The following is a 6000-nucleotide window of genomic DNA, read 5'->3' as shown; positions in this document are numbered from 1 at the left end:
TTATTTATTTTCAACATTAAGCGTTTGTCTTGGTTGTACAAAATCCGTAAACAATATACTATTTTCGGTAGAGCAAGACGGCGTGGGATACGACTCACTGTTTATTGCATCTACAGTGAATTCTGCCATTAGCCGCTTACATTCATTTCTAGTACAAGTTTTGTCTATTTCGGAGAACGGTACAAGTTTATGTGCAAGAAAGAATAAAAAGAGCGCAATTTTATGAATGATATTCAGAATTTCGATAACTGTACACTGTAAATATGTGTTCAGTTTTTCCTTGAATTCTGTAACTGGTTCAGAATCGGTGACAGCAACAGTACAAACTTTTTGTAACCTATGAAGTAAAACATAGATGAGATAAATTGTGGCATATTTTTCACCCTCTAACTTTTTAGACGCTTGTTCGAAAGGCTCTAAAATGGCGATTATAGCGTTTAAGTGATGCAACTGAATATTATTTATTTTGTCTAGATTATTTTCCTGCTGCAATATACTAAATATTTCGCCCCAATTTCTCTGTATAGATAAGAGCAAATCAAAAATTGTATTGAAACGTGTCGGAGAGAAGCTTTTCAAAGTGTTTCATAAAGACGAGTTTTGTCCAGACTTTTTAAAATATTTGACAAGCTTCGTGCAGGAACGGGAGAGTTGCGCCATATCTTTGGTCGCTTCAATCGCTTTCTGAAGTATCGGGTGATTTTTTAAGAGCTTGATAACTTTTTTTTTAAAAAAAACGCATAAAATTTGCAAAATCTCATCGGTTCTTTATTTGAAACGTTAGATTGGTTCATGACATTTACTTTTTGAAGATAATTTCATTTAAATGTTGACCGCGGCTGCGTCTTAGGTGGTCCATTCGGAAAGTCCAATTTTGGGCAACTTTTCGAGCATTTCGGCCGGAATAGCCCGAATTTCTTCGGAAATGTTGTCTTCCAAAGCTGGAATAGTTGCTGGCTTATTTCTGTAGACTTTAGACTTGACGTAGCCCCACAAAAAATAGTCTAAAGGCGTTAAATCGCATGATCTTGGTGGCCATAGAATCGCGAGCTGTGTGGCATGTAGCGCCATCTTGTTGAAACCACATGTCAACCAAGTTCAGTTCTTCCATTTTTGGCAACAAAAAGTTTGTTAGCATCTTGGTTGACATGTGGTTTCAACAAGATGGCGCTACATGCCACACAGCTCGCGATTCTATGGCCATTTTGAGGGAAAACTTCGGAGAACAATTCATCTCAAGAAATGGACCCGTAAGTTGGCCACCAAGATCATGCGATTTAACGCCTTAGACTATTTTTGTGGGCTACGTCAAGTCTAAAGTCTACAGAAATAAGCCAGCAACTATTCCAGCTTTGGAAGACAACATTTCCGAAGAAATTCGGGCTATTCCGGCCGAAATGCTCGAAAAAGTTGCCCAAAATTGGACTTTCCGAATGGACCATTCTAAGACGCAGCCGCGGTCAACATTTAAATGAAATTATCTTCAAAAAGTAAATGTCATGAACCAATCTAACGTTTCAAATAAAGAACCGATGAGATTTTGCAAATTTTATGCGTTTTTTTTTAAAAAAAAGTTATCAAGCTCTTAAAAAATCACCCGATACATTATGTAGCAAATGTCTCACACAGGACAGGTGACGATATGAACGGAATGCAGCAACCATATTGGATCCCCTGCCCGTCACAATAATCCCAGTTAGAACAGTGACGGTCACGTTACCTAGTGACATGCCGGTAACTCGTGCCGGTTTAATTGTCACTTTTTCCTATCACGTTCTTAAGGGCGAATCAAAAAAGCTCCCAAAACTTTTGTATACATGTGATCTTGTATCACCTTCTCGCTCACATATTTTCTGCTGTAATATTTCCTTCCACAGTCAAATTGTTTCCTTGTTGTTTTGAGAAGCTTGCCTCTGGGTTATAGCAACCAGAAATGTTGAATTTCTTCCGTTTAAATGTCAATTGTTCTACAATAACAAATGCGTAAAAATGGATTGAAAACTAAAATGACGATTATACATGTACCTTTTACGGGAGTCGAAGAAGTTGTCGGGCATTCCATGTCATCAAAAAGCGCTGGTGAATCCATCTGCTTAAGAAATAAAAATTTGGCAGCATCAAAATTCATTTTAAATAACATAACATAATATAATAAAATACGACCGGGCTACAATAATTTACATCTTTTTCACAAATTTTCATAAATTTAGATGCACTAAGATTAAAAGCCTTTTTTTCCCGGCTTATACATACATATATGCACTAAATGTATATTTTTTCATATTGAATTAGTATTTGTTTTACTCACCCTTTTTCCAAATATTATCTTGAAGACGCAAAATATTCACAAAAGTTAAAGAAACACAATTATAATATCCGTAGGTTTAAATATTTATTTTAAATATAATAAATATGCGCAAACACAAATCTGCACAATTCTCAACTATCGACGCGTTTGTAACCGAATTATTTTTTTCTTCGAATTCAATTTGTCACAACGAACAAGCAAACGTCAATTCATGGTATCATGCTGTACGCTTTCACATCCATCGTTTTCAATAAGCGGTGACAGCTAAAAAATTTGTTGTCTTCTTTTGTTTTATTTTTGCTTAACATCTGTTGAGTGAAGAGCTTATAGTATAAAACAAACAACGCGCTAAATATGTTTTCCTTAAAAAACTGTCTGTCCAAAGGTCGGTTGTTAATCCATATCCATATAGTTTGGCATATCCAAGGTCGGCTCTTACTACGTTAAAATATTTGTCGTATATATGATCTATGTTTCTGGATAATGTAGTCGCATGCGGCAACGCACTTTGCACATTGATAGGCTGCCCATATTTCACACCAAGATGAGAAAAATATTCTAATAGTTTATGTAACCTGTAAGAACCTACTTGTTTGCGTGAGTAATAAGACAATCGTGTATAGTATAATAAACTAGAATGTGCCCAGCAAGAAGACTATACGTTATATAATGCCATAAACCTGTCCTATAACTATGGATAGTATGCGTGAAAAATTCGAATGGTTTACATCAGTTTGTACAGAGGCATGGGAAGATTCTATCGCATACTTTGAATACGTGTGAGTTGTCTATCCTTTTTTTTTGCATACAAATTTACCATCACTTTGTCATATGCTCGTCTCTTTTTAACCCATGGTAGGATGGTATAGTAGTTTGATGGTAAAGTAGTATGATGGTAAAGCAGTACGATGGTAAAGTAGTATGGTATACTTATCCTTTTATCCTACTCCATATAAAATAAAACAAATACGTTATTTTTAAAAATTTATTGAATTTTTTATTTTAAATTGTTATGGAAATGTATATTTAATATATTTTTAATTTGTTTATTAGTGATTAAAAAAATTAATTTATTGCATTCATTGCATCCGTACATACGAGTTTAATATATATTAAATAAATAAAAATTAAGAAAAAGGTAAATCATTGCATTCGTTGCATTCATTGCATCCGTACATATAATATATATGTATATATTACATATAGTACATATTTAAATAAATAAAAATAAAAAAATAAATAAATAATTGCATCCATTGCACTCCATACATTATTTAAAAATTGCACCTACTTTGGTTGTTGTTGTTCCGACCTGAATTATAAAACATTAATTATTACCTAAAATTTTGGAAAAGAAATAACTTCACCGTTTATTTAAAGATAATTTGTTTTGGCGGTACCTATTACAGGCTAAGTCCACCACACTTCTTAATGCCCGTTCAAAACCTGGCTAGCCGTCCTTCCATTACAAATACATCTACACAAAAATAGGAAAAAATTTTATAATAAATATTTTGAACATCGACAGTAGCGATCTGGCGCTATCTACATCTTCAACATTCGGTACCTAAATAATCGAAACATAATTTTAAGAAAAAGAATATTTGTTACAAAGTTAAACAATGATTTTCATAGAGCAATGGGCGATTTTTAAATGTCAACCCGATGTTGCAATTTACAATGACCTCTTGGTGCTGATAACGCCATTAATCGAAAAGCAAGATACTGTTATGAGAGATGCAATTTCACCAAATGAACGTCTTTCCGTAACGCTAAGATTTTTGGCCACTGGAGAGTCCTACGAAAGTTTAAAATTTCCGTCACGTATTGCAACCCCAACTTTAAGCAATATAATAATAGAAACATGTGAATCAATAGTAAAAGTTCTCAAGGATTTTTTTTCAGTAAGTATTATTTAACAAAAAACATAAGACATTTTTCAAAATGTAAACAACTAAAGCCCCAAAGGAAGGAATATGAACGCTTATAAGCTATACTTAAAATAATTACATTTCGAAAAAGTTCAGAATAATCTGAGTCGGATGAATAATTCATTAAAATTGCTATATTTTGTGCTCGCGTCAAGGTTGTTTCTATTAGCATACGAATTTATGCTGATTGCAGGTAAAAACTGAGGTTGTTGTGGTCCAGAGTGATGACTTGACTGATGTAGAGTGATGACTTCTCTGGATGGCTGGAGTTGGTGCGCATGGGATTGAAGCTCCTCAGGACTTTGCAGCGGTGTGGAAACAAAATATTGTGAAGCTGCAGATGAAGTATCGCTTGAAAAAAATGGCGTTGAAGAAGATCGTGGTGGAAAGCTATGCTGTGTCGTTCTATTTTCAAATAATTTGTAGGAGTTTTCATTCAAGCGTTCCAATGCTCCTTGATATAAAACTTCCATTATTGCTTTGTTGGCAAAGAGTTGTTGTTTGGAAGAAAGTTTTCTAAAAAGCAATTCCCACGTTGAGCTGAATGTGCTTGCATCGTCCTTCGATTGGTTTGAATTATCAAGAGCTTCAACTGCCTTAGCTAGCAACGCACTCCTTTCTTTTCGGCTATAGTCTTTTTTATATTTCTTTGCAGAAGGTGGTCGATTCTAAACGATAAAAAAAATAATGTTGTTATTATTTCAGATGCCCAAAAATGAAGAAGAATGGAAAATAATTGCTACGGAGTTTTTTGAAATGTGGAATTTTCCGAATTGCCTTGGTGCTATTGATGGCAAACACATCAACATTAAAAGACCACCACATTCAGGCGCTTACTATTTCAACTACAAGAAAACATATAGTATTGTACTGATGGCACTTGTCAAGCAAAATATCAATTCACAATGGTCCAAGTTGGAGCTAATGGAAGAGTGTCTGATGGTAGGGTTTATGGAAACTCAAATTTTGCATTATGCATGAAGAGGGAAAGTTAAAAATTCCTTCCCCAATTAAACCCCCAGGTTTTGACAAAGAGTTGCCATTTGTTTTTGTAGCAGATGACGCTTTTGCCCTGCATGAAGATTTTATGAAGCCATATAGCCACAGAGGATTGACACACCAGCAGCTACAGTACAACTACCGAGTATCACGAGCAAGACGGGTTGTTGAAAATACGTTTGGAATTATATCTTCAAGATTTCGTGTTTTGCTGACCACCATAAATTTATCCCCAGAAAAGTGCTCAAAAATTGTACTTGCGATATGTTATTTGCACTTCATATCTTCGCAGAATAGAAGATAGAGCTAGAAGAAGCGATTCATTGAAATGGCAGTATTGCAAAATACCACAAGCCGAAACTATTCCAACAACGCCAAGGAAATTCGAAACATATTTTGTGATTATTTCAATAGTGTCGGTTCATTGGAATATTAACTTTATAAAAAAAAAATGTATACAAAATCGTCATTAAAAATACATAACTATTTTGTACATTAAAAAGATTGTATTATTTACTTACTTCTTCAACAATATCTCCTTCATTCTCCTCAATTTCTATAGAAGAATCGCCGCTTACTTGCACCTCCTGGTCTTCCAAAAAGGAGAGGTCATCAAAATACCGTAACGTTGGTATGTGTATGTCCTCCACACCAACGCCAGATTTTTCACTCTTTTTTTTTAAGTTCGCGGCGGAAAGACGATCGAAATGAATTAATTTTGTGCTTTAAATTCTCTATGTTAGCGTTACCATCAATTTCTTT

The sequence above is a fragment of the Bactrocera tryoni genome, chromosome 3, assembly GCF_016617805.1.
Source record: "Bactrocera tryoni isolate S06 chromosome 3, CSIRO_BtryS06_freeze2, whole genome shotgun sequence".
In the NCBI taxonomy this organism is placed as follows: domain Eukaryota; kingdom Metazoa; phylum Arthropoda; class Insecta; order Diptera; family Tephritidae; genus Bactrocera; species Bactrocera tryoni.
Note: the sequence above shows the minus strand (reverse complement) of the source record.